We start from the raw sequence: 16,454 nt of genomic DNA, 5'->3' as shown, positions 1-16,454 counted from the left end.
GTAATTCTTTGTTTAAATTTGAGGAAATACCAAACTGTTTTCCAAAGAGGCTGAACCATTTTATATTCTTACCAGCAATGTATGAGTGGTCCAATTTCTTCATATTCTTGCAAACACTTGTTATTTTCCATTTTTGTAACCAACCTAGTGAAATGGTATCCTATTGTGTTTTTATATGCATTTCCCTAATGATTAATTATATTAAGCATCTTTTCATGTACTTTTTGGCCACTGGTATATGTTCTTTGTAGGAATGTCTACACATATCCTTTGCTTATTTTTAAAAATTGATTTCTTGGTCTTTTTATTGTTTGGCTTCTAACCTCCCACAAAGATTGGGAGACAAAGGCCCTACCCTTCCTAATGGTTACTTTCATTGAAAAGGCTTTTAGGTCCTTGAGAAAGACTCCTGAGTTGTAGGAGATATTTTATATCATATACATCTCAAAGGGACAGAGGAAGGATTTACAATTGTAAGGGTTTTTGTTATTGTTGTTGTTGTTTGTTTTTTAAGTAAACACTCTAAGCAAAGGAAGATCAAGAGTTTATGTCAAATGTTAGCTGAAACAAATTCTTTTCGTAGCCTTGAAATTTTCTAAACAGGAACTCACAGGGAGCTGGTTTGTCCTAGAATGTGACATTAGGCTGCTAGAAGGCATGCTAGAGTTTAGTCAAAATTCTTAATGCAGGGGTTGGACAGAATTGTTCGTGCCAAGAGTCTTCGCAGTTCTCAGTCCCTAACTTCAACTTGCAACTCCATGCCACATAGCTCTTTCCATAAGCAGTTCAAACCTTGGCAGGAACATATCTGCTAGCAAAATAACATCTTATACAATGTTTGTAATCAAAGGAGTGACAACACACCTCTAATAGATACTGTAATGTTATCAGTAGAGTGACACTCATCACCTTGACATCATCTACTGATTAGAAGTAAGCCACAGCAAAAGACCTGAATAGTCATTTCTCCAAAGGAGATGTACAAAAGGCCAATGGGTATATGAAAAGATGCCCAACAACACTAGTCATTAGGGAAATACACGTAAAAACTGTAATGAGATATCACCTCATGGCTGTTAGAATGGCCATCATCAAAAAGACAAGAGATTACAAATGCTAGGGAAGATATGGAGAAAAGGAAACTCTTTTGCACTGTTGGTGGGATTATAAACTGGTATAACCACTATCAAAAACAGTATGGAGGACATTCAGAAAGTTAAAAATAGAGCTACCATATGATCCAGCAATCCGAATTCTGGGAATATATCCAAAGGAAATGAAAATACTAACTCAAAAAGATATCCACACCACTGTGTTACTAGCAGCATTATTGATAATAGCCAAGACATGGAAACAACATAAGTGTCCAATGATGGACAAATGGATAAAGAAGTTGTAGTGTACACACACACACACACAAACACACACACACTGGAATTTATTCAGCCATAAAAAGTAAGGAAATCCTGCCATTTGCAACAGCATGGATGGGCCTTGAGGGCATTATGCTAAGTGAAACAAGTCAGACAGAGAAAGACAAATACTGTATAATCTTGCTTATATGTGGGATCTAAAAAAAACCAAAATTCATAGAAAAAGGAATCAGATTTGTGGTAACCAGAGGAAGTGGGTCAGGGGAGGAAAAATAAGAAAAAGGTAATTAAAACAATAAACTAAGGATGTAATGTACAGCATGATGATTATAGTTAACACTGCTGTATGATATTGTAAGGGAGCAAATATGCTACCCAAAATATGTCTCTTTGGCATGAGGACTAATTTAGGCTGATTGTTTTTAAGAAACCAAAGACTTGGGAAGTCCTTCTTTTTACCTCCCTTTTAGCTGCCTAAGAAATTCAGATAAAGGGCCTGTTACCTGAATAGAACATCTACAGAGAACGTGGGTGAGGTGTGGTGGGGGAGACGCAACAGGGTCTAGAGAGCAGAGTCCACTCTGTGTCCCATTGGATGAATTGCCTTCCTCCCTTTGAGGTCCCAAACCACTACTGTCAACATCCTGTTTTGTCTTTAGCTGAAGGTGGTATTTAAGGTGAGGGCTTCAGCCATTTTAATGAGTTGCTCAGTCCTCCTGGGTCTCTCCCATGTATATATGTTATTAAACTTTTGTTTGATTTTCCCCTGTTAATCTGTCTCATGTCAATTTAATTCTTAGACCAGACAGAAGAACCTAGAAGGAAAGAGGAAAATTTCTTTCTCTCTGACAATATGTATGTCCTGATAGTTTTCATTGAAAGGCAAAAATAAATTTTTTTTTCTTTTTTTGTATCTGTATGAGATGATGGATGCTAACTAAACTTACAGTAGTAATCATTTCACAATATATGTAAGTCAAATTATTGTGCTGTGCACCTTAAACTTGTACACTGATGTATGTCAATTATATATCAATAAGACTGCAGGAAAAAACCCAAAGTAAGCCTTAGGCCCTACCCACACTTGAGGATAGGAGTAACCAGGGCATGACCATAAGGAGATGGGGCCCAGTGTGATTCTGTTTGCCATACTCTATCCACTAGGCTCCATTATTTCATGTCCCTACTTATGCGCAGTTTATTTACCCCCTCCCAGGATCCCAAAATGCCTGATCCCATTAAAACATTAATTCACTATTCAAATCTATCTAAATCAGGTCCAATTGCAGATGATGAGACTCTTGGCATATAGTTTGTTAAGTGTATTAACTCACCAACTCAGCACAGTGCCTCTCTATTTGTGAACCTGTGAAACAAAAAAATGATCTGTTTTAACGCATCCAATGTACAGTTGTTGGACAGGATTGGGGTAATAGCTATCAAAATTGTAAAACCAGGCATAATGTGAGGTACAAAAGAGTCACGGGCCAGGAACATGTCTGAAATTCCACTGGTCAAAGGTTGTTAGTTCCTTGATTGAGTTTCAAAGCTTGAAAATAATACTTGTGGCTGTCAGCTTCGTCCTGTGGGTTCCTGGTTCCCACCTCAATGGCTGTGTCATTTTAAAGGTAACAGGTGTTAAATGTAAAACCATTTCTTTTCAAATAGTGATCAAATGCACTGGGACAAGTACTTATGACACCCGCCTTGCTTTCTCCAATGGAAACTTTCTGTTTAGTTTATTCAGGATTCCTGAGTAACTGTTAAGAGCCATTTTTACATTCCAGGCTATATATAGTCTGTCAAGCATGCAACTCATCATCTAAGGTCTGTCACCTGTTCACCCCTCCCACAGCCTTTCCAACCACCATATAGCTAGACTTAAACTTCATTACCATTGAAGAAGTATAGTTTACCAAGTCCTAAGCAGACTTGTCTCAGGGCATTTACATGTAACTGCTCTCACCTAGAAACCTACGTCGTCACTCCTTTTTGTTAATTGTCCATCTGGGCTACCATGATATCCTACCAGCTTAAAATTGCTCCTATCACAACAATTCTGACATCCTCAGCAATAACTTGGTGTTTTCCAAAGAGGAGGTGCTCCATTAATGTCAAGGAAAATAAATGAACCAGTGAACATGGTATCAATTAATTGAGACTTAATTTATCCTGCATTCCTGGATAAGTTAAGCAAACCCAAGAATGTATCTTTCAGTTTTACAGAATGACAGACTGAAGGTATTGGGAAATTCATGAATTGGCCATATTTCAGTTTATTTTTCTCTATTTTTTGAACCCAATAATTTTACTGCTGAGTTACTTGATATTTCCAAAGAAATGCCTATGGAAATGCCACATTATCCTGTTCCCAATCATAAAATGAGATGAAAAATTTCTCAGTTTGATTTACAAAATAATATAGCTATCTTAAACCTGATACACAGCAATCAATGTTTAAACAAAGTAATGTTTCAACAAAATGTGGTGCGAAAAGATGGTCATGTCCCAGGTCTTGAGTGAGTCCCTGGGATGCACCCTGCTGAGTCAGGGTCCTTGGCTTCATGCAGGAAAGAATTGAAGAGCGAGCCATAGTAAAGTGAAAGTAGATTTATTCAGGGAGATACACATTCCATACAATGCAGTCTGTTTCAGAAGGGAGAATGGCCTTGGGATGTTGGAATGGTTAGTTTTTATGGACTGCGAAATTTCATGTGCTAACAAGTGGGAGGATTATTCCAACTGTTTTGGGGAAGGGCAGGGATTTCTAGGTATTGGGCCACCACTACTTTTTGAGGTTTTATGGTCAGCCTTGGAATTGTGCATGGTGCCTGTGGGTGTGTCATTGAGCATGCTAATTTATTACAGTGAGTGCGTCATGAGGCTCAAGGTCTACTGGAAGTTGAATCTTCTGCCATCTTTGGCCTAGCTTGTTTTAACCAGTATTTGTCCTATCCTCAATGGTTGTGTCATTTTTTTGGTTGGACCCTGCCCCTTTCCCTCCTGTCTCAGTAATGATTCATAAACTCCTATTTTGAAGCTATTTAAATCTCCTGTTAAAAATAAAAACATTTAAAATTTAACAAAACATAAAAAACAAGGAAGAAAGGAAGGGAAGAAGGCAGGGAGAAAACAAGAAAGAAAGAAGAAGAGAGGAAAAAAAGAAAAGAAAAGAGGAAGGAAGCCTGGGAAGGAGGGAGGAAAACAGGAGGGAGGGAGCCGACCCGAAAATTAAATCTTATATACTGTGAAATTCCATTTACATAACATTCTCAAAATGACAAAATTACAGTGATGGAAACTAGATCAGTGATTATCAGAGGTTAAGATTGGGGAAATGAGGGACTTTATATGCAGTGATGGCAGAGTGCAGTCTTCAGACTGTGAAAGTTGTTACACAAATCTGTACATGTGAAAAAACTTCATAGAACTATAACCACTGCCCTCCTTATAGGTGCATTTTAAAATTTTACTATCTGAATTATGTTGCAGTTCAGTTAGTAACCTTGTACCAATGTCATTTTCTGAGTTTGGATGAACCTACTGTTCTACCTAAACTGACATCTTCAGGTAAAGATGGGTGAAGGGTACATGGGAACTCTGTATTCTTTTTGTGATTTCTTAATGAGTGTAAGATTATTTCAAAATAAAGGGTTTGAGATAAACAGGGAGGCTGTAACTCAATTGCTGCAATTGCTAGTGTCCACCAGTGTCCATTTCTTCTCTCCTTATAGGACAGAATTTCTGAAGTCCATTGCAGTTGACTGGGCCACCTGATTAGAATATGCTAGAAGTAGTGATTTAAAATAAAATGCAGAACTATAAAAAGGCAGTGGATATGATGAAATTGCTTATGTAAACATAAAGAGAGGCAAGGAATAATCTTGGTTACAAGAAATGGAAAAGTTAAAAAAGGCTAGAGAGTATATCTGCTAAAGGGAGACTATACTAACTTTTCAACAACAGAAAACAATACAGGGAAATAACACATATTGCTTGTACTTTTTATGGTTTAGCCATCTTACTCTGTTGCCATTTGCCAGCAATGGATGCAACATTCTTAGTAACACAGACATCTTTTCATTCAATAGTAACATCTCAAACAGTGAAAGGTGTATTATGTTTTACTATAGGTCACGTGAAGACTGTGGGAATGGCTGGTACATAATAATTAAAAATTTTTTTCAAATCCATAAAGTCAGAATCATTACAGTAACAAAGATGGAGTTTTATGTCTGTTGCTGAACACAAGTTCATGTGCCCAGTGCACAGTGAGACCAAACAAATGGAGTTTGTCAGAGTTTGGAGCAGAGAAAGGTTTATTGCAGACCAAGCAAGGAGAATGGGTGGCTCATGTTCAAAAAACCCGAACTCTCCGATGGCTTTCGGGGAGAAGTTTTCATAGGCAAAATTTAGGGTGAGGGCTGCAGGTTGTGTGACTTTCTTCTGATTGATTGGTGGTGAGGTAACAGGGCAGTGTTCCAGGAATCTTGTGTTCAGCTTGAAGTTATCATCCTCCACCTGGGTGGGGCCTTAGTACCTGCAGAAGAACTCAAAGATACATTGTTATATATGTAATGTATATTCCTTGAGGAGGAAACAGGACCTTGCCCCATCCTACACTATTGTTTCTTGACTATTCCTTCTTTGTTTCTTCCTTCATTTTCCTGATTAGCAACTGTTTGAGTCTGCCCTTTGGAACTCAGGGAAGGTCTAGGAGGCTGAATTAAGCCTATTTCCCACAAACAACAAACAGAGGACATGGAAAGGATTTGTACCCTGAACAGCCCCCAGGGTCCTGTGTGGTTTTATGTCTACTTTCCCCACAGCCTTGTAACCAGATGCAAATTCCACATCTGTGCAGTAAGAGGAATGAGGAATCTAGTCTAGATCCCTTCAGATTTGGAAAAACATTAGAAACTATAGGGCAGAAAAGATTCTCTCTTGTTAGAAGAGACATCAAGAAGAGCTCTCCCAAAACTGGGGGAAAATGAGGCCAACACAAGAAATGAAGCAGGAAAAAAAAAAAACAAAGAAGTGAAGCAGAAGAGGTATTAGGAGATTAGGAGAGTCTCTTCAAAAGCTCAGCAGAGACGGGAGAAACATAACACAGGAAGAGAGATTGGCTGGAAATGTACACAGTCTATGTATTTTTCAAGAATACAGGATTCAAAGGGCTTGGGGGAAATGTAATTTTAGATGATGTGAAGATCCCCATGCCTTGAGGTTCAAATCAGAGTGAAATGCAGAAAAGTTAGGGAATTTGCTTGTTGAGAGATGTTTTAGGGACACAGAAGCTGAATATCTAAAGTCTGTCTGAGGAATTTAAAAAACAAAATGTTAAACAGAAATAATTTTGTTATTGGAGAGTAGATTCTTATCTTGTCGCAGGAAGAATTCAGAAAGGAGACATGGAGGTCAAGAAAAGAGTGGAAATTTGTTAAGCTATAGATATACTCTGTCAAGCAGAGAGTGGCGGGCAGGCTCAAGGGAGTAGCTGCCCCGAATTTCTTTGGCAAACTGGTTACATAGGGTGTGAAAGTGAATGGGCAGAAAATTCACTGGAGAAAGAGGGGTTTGGGTGGTATTTCCTGAATTTTATCCCAGCTCCACCTTCCCAAGGGGAGGAGGGATTTTTTTATCCTTAGTCTTGATGGGGAATTCAGATAAGGGCATAATGAGCAAAAGGATACCTTCTGATGCTGGAGATTCCTGTCTTTTCCCACCTTTCTTTGTCTGCCTCCAGGACACTTGTGTCAAATGAAATAAATACACAGCCTAAAAGTTGAGAGTTATGTTGTATTTGGCGGGAGGACTCGAGCAAGGATGGCAGCCTCTCAGATCTCTCTGAGGGACTGCTCCGAAGAGATAGGGGAGGAGCTAGGATATATAGGAGTTTTACAACAAAGACCAGGTAGTAGGAACAGTAAAAGATGACTTGTTAACTAAAGAAAACCAGACATCTCAGGTTAAAGAATTTAGCACTTTTCTATGTATTGGAGGAAGCAAACATTTGGGCTCACTGAATTCATTCCTTTGACAAGCACCTAGCTATCTAGGGCCAGTATTTTTGAAGTATTTTTCATTCACACTTGTCAACCCAGAACGTATGGTTTCTTATCAGTCCAGAGGTTCCTGCTTTTCTCGGTCTGCCCAAGGTCCCCTGTTGTTCACAAGATGTACAGTTTCCTGCCATTTGGTCTATGTCCCCCTTCTCTGCTCATATCTAGCTCTCTGCCTGCTCTAACAGTGTTTTATACAGCCAGAAGTATAGGAAACTGTCCACGTTCAGCAATGAATATGCAATACAAGAGTTTCTGAAAACAAAAAAATGACAGTACGTGATAAAGCAAAATAAAGATAACTGCCTTCTGAACCAGTAGTACTATTTAGTTGTATAAAAAGTATGTAACAGCCAGCAAATCATTCAGACCTTTCAGCAGAGCATATTAAAGAAACAAGATGATAAAGTGCCAAAATAAGGGAAGTTGTTTACTTGTAAGTGTGAATGAAAAATATTGCAAACCATATCAGTAAACAGAGAATACTGAAATCATCAAGTCATCAGCCACTGCCGCCACCCCCCCACCCCATGAAGACAAGCCTGCAGCCCAGCCTCTGCAGCCACTCACAGTGGTGCCCTCTGAGGGGACTCAGAATAAGAAAGGACAGGATACTGGCCCTAGATAGCTAGATGCTTGTCAAAGGAATGAATTCAGTGAGCCCAAATGTTTGCTTCCTCACATCCACAGAAAAGCCTAAATTCCTTAACTTGAGATGCCTGGTTTTCTTTACATAACAAGTCATCTTTTATTGTTCCAACTACCTAGTCTTTGTTGTAAAGCTCCTATATATCCTAGCTGCTCCCCTAACTCTTCTGAGCAGTCCCTCAGAGCGATTTGAGAGGCTGTCATCCCGGCTCAAGTCCTCCCACCAAATACAACATAACTCTCAACTTTTAGGCTAACGCATTTATTTCAGTCGACACAAGGATGAAATACTGGTTAAAGAACAAAACAGTGTTGGGAAAAATACTGGTGTTTATTAATGACTTTTTATCCTTTTTGAAGTTTGTGAACGCATATTTTGAAAAGGAAAGATAAAAATATTGTAGGATAATTACACTGCAAACAAATAATGTATATATCTCCTATCATGGAAAATTTGCAGAATCACCTTTAGATCAAAAAGATTTGTGAAAAGCTCAAGGATTAATGAATTTCGGAAAGAGGGCGTGGTTCAAAAAATAAAGAAAAATACTCACTGGAGCAGAAAGAATACATTTCTTTTGAAAAGGAAAAGAACATGCAGTAAATAATTACTGTGAGGATAAAATTTCAAAGTCACAAAGAAATATGGGATTATATCAATAAGAGTGAAATCTTTAATGAGTTTGTTAACAGTACAGTTTGTCATTGAAATCTTTATGAAGAGAATTCTGAGTGCAGAAAATATGTGAGATGTAGCTATTATCAGGGAGGAAGGAATATCTCTCTGCCCTTCTAGGTTCTTCTGGCTGGTCTAAGAATTAAATTGATATGAGACAGATTAATAGGATAAAATTAAACAAAATTTAATAACATGTAGACATAGGAGAGACCCAGGAGAACTGAGTCACTCACCACAATGGCCAAAACCCTCACCTTGAGTATCATCTTCAGCTAAAGACAAAAGAGGATGTTGGGGCTAGTGGTTTGGGACTTCAAAGGAAGGAAGGCAATTCACAGGGAGATGGAAAAGCAAATGTTTGGTAAACAAATGCTTACTGGGCCAGGCAGAGACAATGGGACACAGACTGGACTCTGATCTCTAGGCCCTGCCAAGTTTCTCCCACCACACCTAACCTCTATTCTATGCAGATATCTATGGTGATAGCTCTATTCAGGGAACTATGTCTAAATTCTTTTAGGCAACTTAAGGGGATGGTCAGAGTTTCTTCCTGAGTTTTTTGGGCCTTGTGTCTTTTCAGCTCGAAATAATCTGCATGCCAAAAAGACATTTTGGGGTGGCAAGTTTTGCTCCCTGATGCTAACTAGGAAAGTAACAACATTCACAGTAGAGAAGAAAAATTAAGAAAGTCATGAATTCCATTTCTGCTTAGGTGATACTCACATTGTAACAGATACTCATATGTTAACTTAAGAAACACTGTGTTCAGTAATAGCCCATGAAGGAAAATGCTGATTTACTTTTCATTGTTCTTTGGGAAATCAAGGAGTGTTTAAATAAAAGTACATTTTTAGTCACTACTTAGAATTAATGGCAGCAATGAAAAAATGACATATATTTAAGTAACACAATTTCTTCATAATGAGCTTTGTTGATAAATATATGGGCATAGCATTTACAACACTGAAAGTGATCACTGTTATTTATTGCTGCCAATATTGCCTTCATAGAGTCCTTCATGTAAATAACAAATATAGTCATGTCAGGGGGAATATATTTTAGATATAAATGTAATTTCTGCTTTTAAAATATGATTAATACTTTTTAATACTTTTTCTGGAGGGAGGTTCTTAAGTTGGTTGAGTACACATACCCAACTACTAGTAATTTATTTCCCTATTTAGAAAAGCAGTAAGTAAATCAGAAGCTGAAAAGAATCAGGCAAGAAGTTAATTAATACTGGGTAGGGGGAAAAAAGCCTCTAGAGGCTGTATGTTTATTTTTGGTGTCTAAATCACATTTTGAATATTTACATTGTCTTATAATTTAAATGTAATTCGTATGTGTTTCAGCAGTGTTGGAAACTGTCAAACGTAAGTTAAAAATTTAAAATCCTGTAGTTTTCTACCATCAGGAGAGGAACCTTGTTTGTGTTTTGCTTTACAGGTTTATACTCTGCTACTTATATTTGAATATGTCTGTATGAACATATATATGTATGTATACATATACACACATATACATATGTGTTTTCACATATGTAACATATATACATGTATGTTAGTTTTGTGGATGTGTATGTGTGTCCCACAACCTTTTGATCTTAGTTTTAATTTGAATGAGTTTGAAATGTTGGTTTTTATTTTGGGAAATTTGCATGTTGCAGTAATTTGGCTTTTAAATTTGTATTATACTACCACTTCAAGCAAAGATGAAATAACAGGATTTAATGACTTATCTGAAACATCTAACCAAAAAAAAACCCAACAAAATGACAAAATACTTATGAGAACCATTTTCAATATATTGGATATCCAGTAGAAAAAGACTGATTCCTGAGGGACTGAAAACTAACGAGGTGAAACTAGAATTGCCTCAGCTTGCTGCCTGGAGCCCACAGCCTGGGGACAGTAGCTTAGATGACACTGGCTGTCTTCCAGAGTGGAGATGAGGCTGAGGGTCAGAGGAGGACACAGAGCTCCTCTGAGAGTTCATAGAACAAAGGACTGGAGGGTGAGAACTACACAGAGAATTCTGGGACCCTCACAAGACAGAATAGTTTTTCTTCTCTTTAGTCAGAGTAGAAAATCATATATCATGCCCAGGGCATCGGAGAGAGAGTACTCAGAAAGGTTTGTCTCTGTAGTGATGCAAGATTAACCCTAGATTTTTGCTCTCTGGTCACACGTAACAGAGCTTAAAAGCAGTAATCGAAAAGATCATACTGTTTCAAAGTAACTTAATTGAGTCCCAGAACAAAGCTCAAAAAGATACATGGATTGAAAAAAAAATGTTCAATTCATCTGTGCTGCATAAGTGTGAAGAATGCAAAATTCATAGTATTTGGTGTATAATTAAAAATCATGAGGCATGTAAAGAAGAAAATATGCCCAATAGTGTACACAGAAATTAATTGATCAAAACTAATTTGGAAATGAAACATGATAAAATAATTAGATAAGGATTCAAAAGATTTATTATTACTATATGCTATTTGTTCAAAAAACAAGAGGAAAGATGAAACATGTTAAATAGAGGTATGGAAGATGTAAAAAAAGACCCAAAATGAACTTTAAGAGGACCCAGCTACAATGTCTGAGATTTTTTTTTTACATTTTTTTTTGAGTTATAGTCATTTTACAATGTTGTGTCAAATTCCAGTGTAGAGCACAATTTTTCAGTTATACATGAACATACGTATATTCATTATCACATTTTTTTTTTTTTGCTGTGAGCTACCACAAGATCTTCTATATATTTCCGTTACAATGTCTGAGATTAAAAAATAGACACTGGTTTGGACTGATGGTAGATTAAATATAGCAGAAAAAAATACCAGTGAACTCATGTATGTTGAATAATCACAGTATATTTTATGGTACATTTTATTTAAGAAACAACCTAGAATCAGCTTTAGTATAACACCCATCCAAGATGAGGGTGCTGAGTTTACTAACAATACTGTAAGGGCCAATTATAATTTCTCTGTATTGTTAGAATTTTTTTAATACAGGAATATATCCATCATTATCTTGGTAATTAAAATATTTAGATAGCCTAACAATAGAAGTAGCAACTGTGTATAAGTTAAAGTAACTGCCTGTTGATAAGACAAACAGAACCTGAACTCTGAACAGCTTAACACAATAAAAGCTTATTTCTCAATGTGGATTTGCAGGTATTCTCTGCTGTCAGGGAACTCAGGGAACCAGGCTTCTGTCACACTGTGGTTCCGTCGTCATCCAGCCCGGGATCATGTTAACGGCAGAATCAAAGGAGATGGCATCTCTGGAATGCCTTGATCTGTAAGTGACACGATTTCTGCTCATAGTTCAGTGTCTATGGTAGTCACATGAGCTTTCCTAAGTACAGGTGCATTGGGAAAGTGGTCTCCCCATGAGCCCAGGAAGGAGGGCAACACAAAAGGTGAGTGAGCACTTGCATTCCCTCTCACCCACTGTTACACAGTAGGTGCTCAACAAAGACCAATTAGAGCTTGTTTTCATCAGCCCTCTTCCATTTCTTGGTGGAGTTTCTAAGGAGGCCACACTGGCCTTGCAAATCTCCAACTTTTCTTTTGAATCCTGCTACATGGGAGGTGCTTTCAAATACTGGATCACATTTAATTTTCAAAAGGATGCTATAAAGTCTCAGCAGAGAGGGCCCCCCTTCTTCACTCAATAGCACCCTTCTGAACTCACCTTTGCAATAAATTCTAGAGTCTCAATAGGATGAGAATGTTCTCCTTCTACTGAAGCACGTCACAACCCTGCTTGTGAGTCCTGGCCACTGTCAGCATGACCGAACGTGCAGGACACGTTTACAGGTGTCATTAGGCACAAGGCAAAACCAGCGTTTTCCTCTGGGGCGAGTATTGAGATCAGAGGCAGAAGAAGGGTGGTGAATTATTTTGGTCTTTGTTGTTCAAAGACAGCATGTCTGCCAAGAAACTATATTTCTTCTCGTAGAAAGACTCTGGCTTCTGAAGAATTCAGCCTCAGTAGATGTGTGCTACACAGTGATTTCCATGGTCTTTCCTCACCTTCAATGTATGAGGGAGGCTTTGGTTATTGACCATCTAGGTAAGCTTACTCATCAGTGTATTTGTTCAGAGGCCGATCTCAACACGTCATTAGATTCCAGAATTGGATATGAAGGCTCAGTAGAGAAGTCCCTGGAGAAGGCCCTGTAATCTGGGAACACACTGGGGTGATCATGTGTGCTGGGACCGGGGCAATCAGCCTTCAAGGAACCCTGGAGTGAGGGGCATGGAGATGCTGGATAAATGAAGCCCACAGAAATCCCCAAATTGTAGCTCATTCTTGTATTAATCTTCCTTTGTCAGGACTGTTTGTAGTAGTTTGGCTACTAGGTTCTTCTTTTTATTGCTTGAAATATAGTTTGGTGTAGTGAGAAGACAAGTTAGTCAAAAGCCACTATATCTGCCTCAACCTGGGAGGAGCAGAATGGTGTGGCCTCCAGATACATTCAGACCAGGGCTCTGGTTCCAGCTCAGTCACAAGTCCTGTGAACTTAAGAAAATTGCAAGTGAGTCTGATAAGCCCTGTCTTATAGAGCTGTTGGAATATATGTGAGGTTTGTAAAGCACCCGGAACAATGGTCTTTAAAGAATGGCATTTATTACTATGGTAATTATAACTTCAGACCATAATACCAACTTTTTTGGGATTTAAAAAAAATTTCATGAGATGTCAGAAACTATGCAGCAACTTTGGAAAGAACAAAACACTGCTTAGCCAGTAAAACTATGTAAAATTTTCCCATTTGAAAATATGTTATTTGAGGGTGCAGGAGTCTTCCCCAGCTGGATACAGCTCAGAGGTCCTAGAATTTATGTCAAGGACCCACAACTTCCCTCCCACATGCCTTTTTATCCAAACTACCACTATTTTCATTCATTTCACCACCACTGAAAATGTAGCCTTCATTTAGAGTTTCCTAAAAGCCCCTTTAATGGAGTGACCTCTGGCCCTCTGACTCCAGTGCAAAGAGTGCTATTGCAGTGACCTCTTGACATCTCACACCAAGGAAGTATCATCCTTCTTTATCAGAAGCTCCCTGGATATGACAGGAATGAAACACCCAGTTTGTGCCCTGTGTTCACCCACACTGGGACAGAAGCATCGGACCCCTTTCAGTTCTGCCTCAGGTGGAGATTCTCTCTGGTTTACCCACCGTCCCACAGTAAAAGTTAAGGGTAATTTTCCATTCCAGACTTTAGTCTCTCAGCTTTGAGACCCACCATCTAATACTCAGTCACCACTCACAATTCTCTCAGCCACAGTTAGTCCACTATCCTGCCTAACTTAAAATGACCTCCTTGAGGGAACTGCCATGTCCCCAAGCTCCCCATGGCCTTGCTTCAAAGCATTTACACTTGACTGCCCTCATCTGAAACCTCCTCTCTTCATCACCCCTTGTTTTAACTTGTCATTTGTGTAGGTCTTAGTGTATCTCACCATCTTCTTTATATAGCAGCAGCCTCTAGTCTCTAAAATTCTACAGACAGTTGCTCTGTCTTTTTCTTACCATCCCCAGGCCTGCCATGGAGCCTTCCAAAGGGCAGATGCTCAATTAATGGTTAGGGAATAAGAGTGACAGTGATTAGGACATCTATTTTATTATTATTTAATTTCTCCCACAGTCTTGAATAATCTAAGAAAATCCAGATATATATCTTTTAATTTTACAAGAGGAAGTACTAAAAGAATAAAATAAACCAAAAATTTATCACCATTTACTTTTTTTCTTTTCTCTTTTACTTGACCCTAATTATTTTACTGCAGAGTTCATTCACATTTCCATGAAAAATCCCTGTTCCATTGCTGTGTTATCTTGTTCTAGATCATAAAAAAGATGGAAGATTTCTAAATTGGTTTCATAAAATATCAAACTCTAACTGGTATCTGAAAAACAGTAATAAATATGTGATCCATGTCATTTATAAACTTTGGTTCTGAAGTCAAATAAACCTTAAATGAAAAGAAACAATATTTGAAAAATACCAAAAAAAAAAGTAGACCTACAAGTTACTCATATAGACAGAGAACACAAATGAAATATGCACTGTGTTCCTTCCAGTCCCATCTTGGTCTCCACTACTTAAAACATTAACTACATTCTTCACTGAAGAGGTGAAGAGTGTCCCTCAGACTTCACTTGATGCAGGAGTAGTTGCTAGTATTGGCCGTGGAAGGTGTGCTGGCCTTGGTGCTAAACCTGGCTGCATCTATTCCTCAGGCTCTCTCTTCCTCATCTCTAAGAGTCTTTTCAAAATGAAATGGAAGGCACTAGAGATGGTATCATTGACTTTGGCCAAAAAACTCCAGGACTTTCATCTTGCTGGTTTCAGCATGGGCACTCGGGCCCCACAGGAGCTCATAGCGGGGAGGATCACTGTTGGGCACCTGGTGCTACTCCAGGTACTTCTGCCTCACCAAATCTTCCGTGATGAACCCCCTGGACTCTTCATGAAGAGTCTTTCTCCCAGCATAGACCCCAATCCTATTCCGTTATAAAATAAAAATCACAGGATGTAATGTACAACATGGTGACCATAGTTAATAATACTGTATTGCATATTTGAAAGTCACTGAACATAGATCTGAAAAGTCCTCATCATAAGAAAAAATTTTTTTGTGACTATATATAGTGATAGATGTTAACTAGGCTTACTGTGGTGATCATTTTGCTATGTGCATATATATATATATATACACACACACACACACACACACACACACAAATATTGAATCGTTATGTTGTATGCCTGAAACTAACAATGTTGTATGTCTATTATACCATACCTCAACTTAAAAAAAAAAGAAAATTGAAGGCAAAAGAGAAAAAATCTCTCAGATTTTCTCTTCTTGGTGCAGTTGCCCTTCAAGAAGATCATGCTCAGGAGCGTCATCAGGAGACTGACTTGAATACCCCGCCCCCTATTACCACTCAGACTTGCGTTGCTGGAAGATACAGCTCACTGACAAGAGCATTTAAGTGACTCTTGAGGTTCACTTTTTAAATTCAAGGTCAAAGATCAGCTCCATCCACCCAAGAGTTTCTCCTGAGGATCTCAGGGAAGTGATCCTTATACCTTTTTTGACAATTGTCAGCATATCTGCTTTTGTAATGGGTGTTTCATTTTATAGATGTGCAGCAGAAACCGTACCAATATCCTCGCCTTCCTGGTGAGATGATCTGTGTATTAGCGCTCAGTGGAAGATGCTGCCAGGGACGTACTTGTCCTGTCCTCATCTTGCCTCTTCGTCAGATCTTGTTCACAAAACCCCTACAGAAGCAGTGGTGGTGGCTGGGGCTCTCTGAGGCTTCTAGGGAGTGCCAGCCACAGGGGACCTCTGGGGAGTACCCTGCAAAACAGGAGAGGAGGAGGAGGGGGCACTCTTCTGGTGCCACTGCTGCAGTGGCTTGAGCATCCCTGAGACTAAGGGCGTTTGTCACAGGTGCAGAGCTTACTCTTCTGTCCCCTGCCTGGGGCTTTCTGGGGCTGAGAATGTGCTGAAGCTGTGGTTGTTCCCCTCAGTTGTCAGTCAGAGTCTTCACCCTGATCCTTCCCATGACCTAAAGAGGCCTATCCTCTCATACTACAGCCATTAATTTCCTGAGACCACCTGGGAGGATGTGAGGGTTGCCTCATGTGGGCGTGACTGC

The sequence above is a fragment of the Vicugna pacos genome, chromosome X, assembly GCF_048564905.1.
Source record: "Vicugna pacos chromosome X, VicPac4, whole genome shotgun sequence".
Classification (NCBI taxonomy): domain Eukaryota; kingdom Metazoa; phylum Chordata; class Mammalia; order Artiodactyla; family Camelidae; genus Vicugna; species Vicugna pacos.
This window is presented reverse-complemented; position numbering follows the sequence as displayed.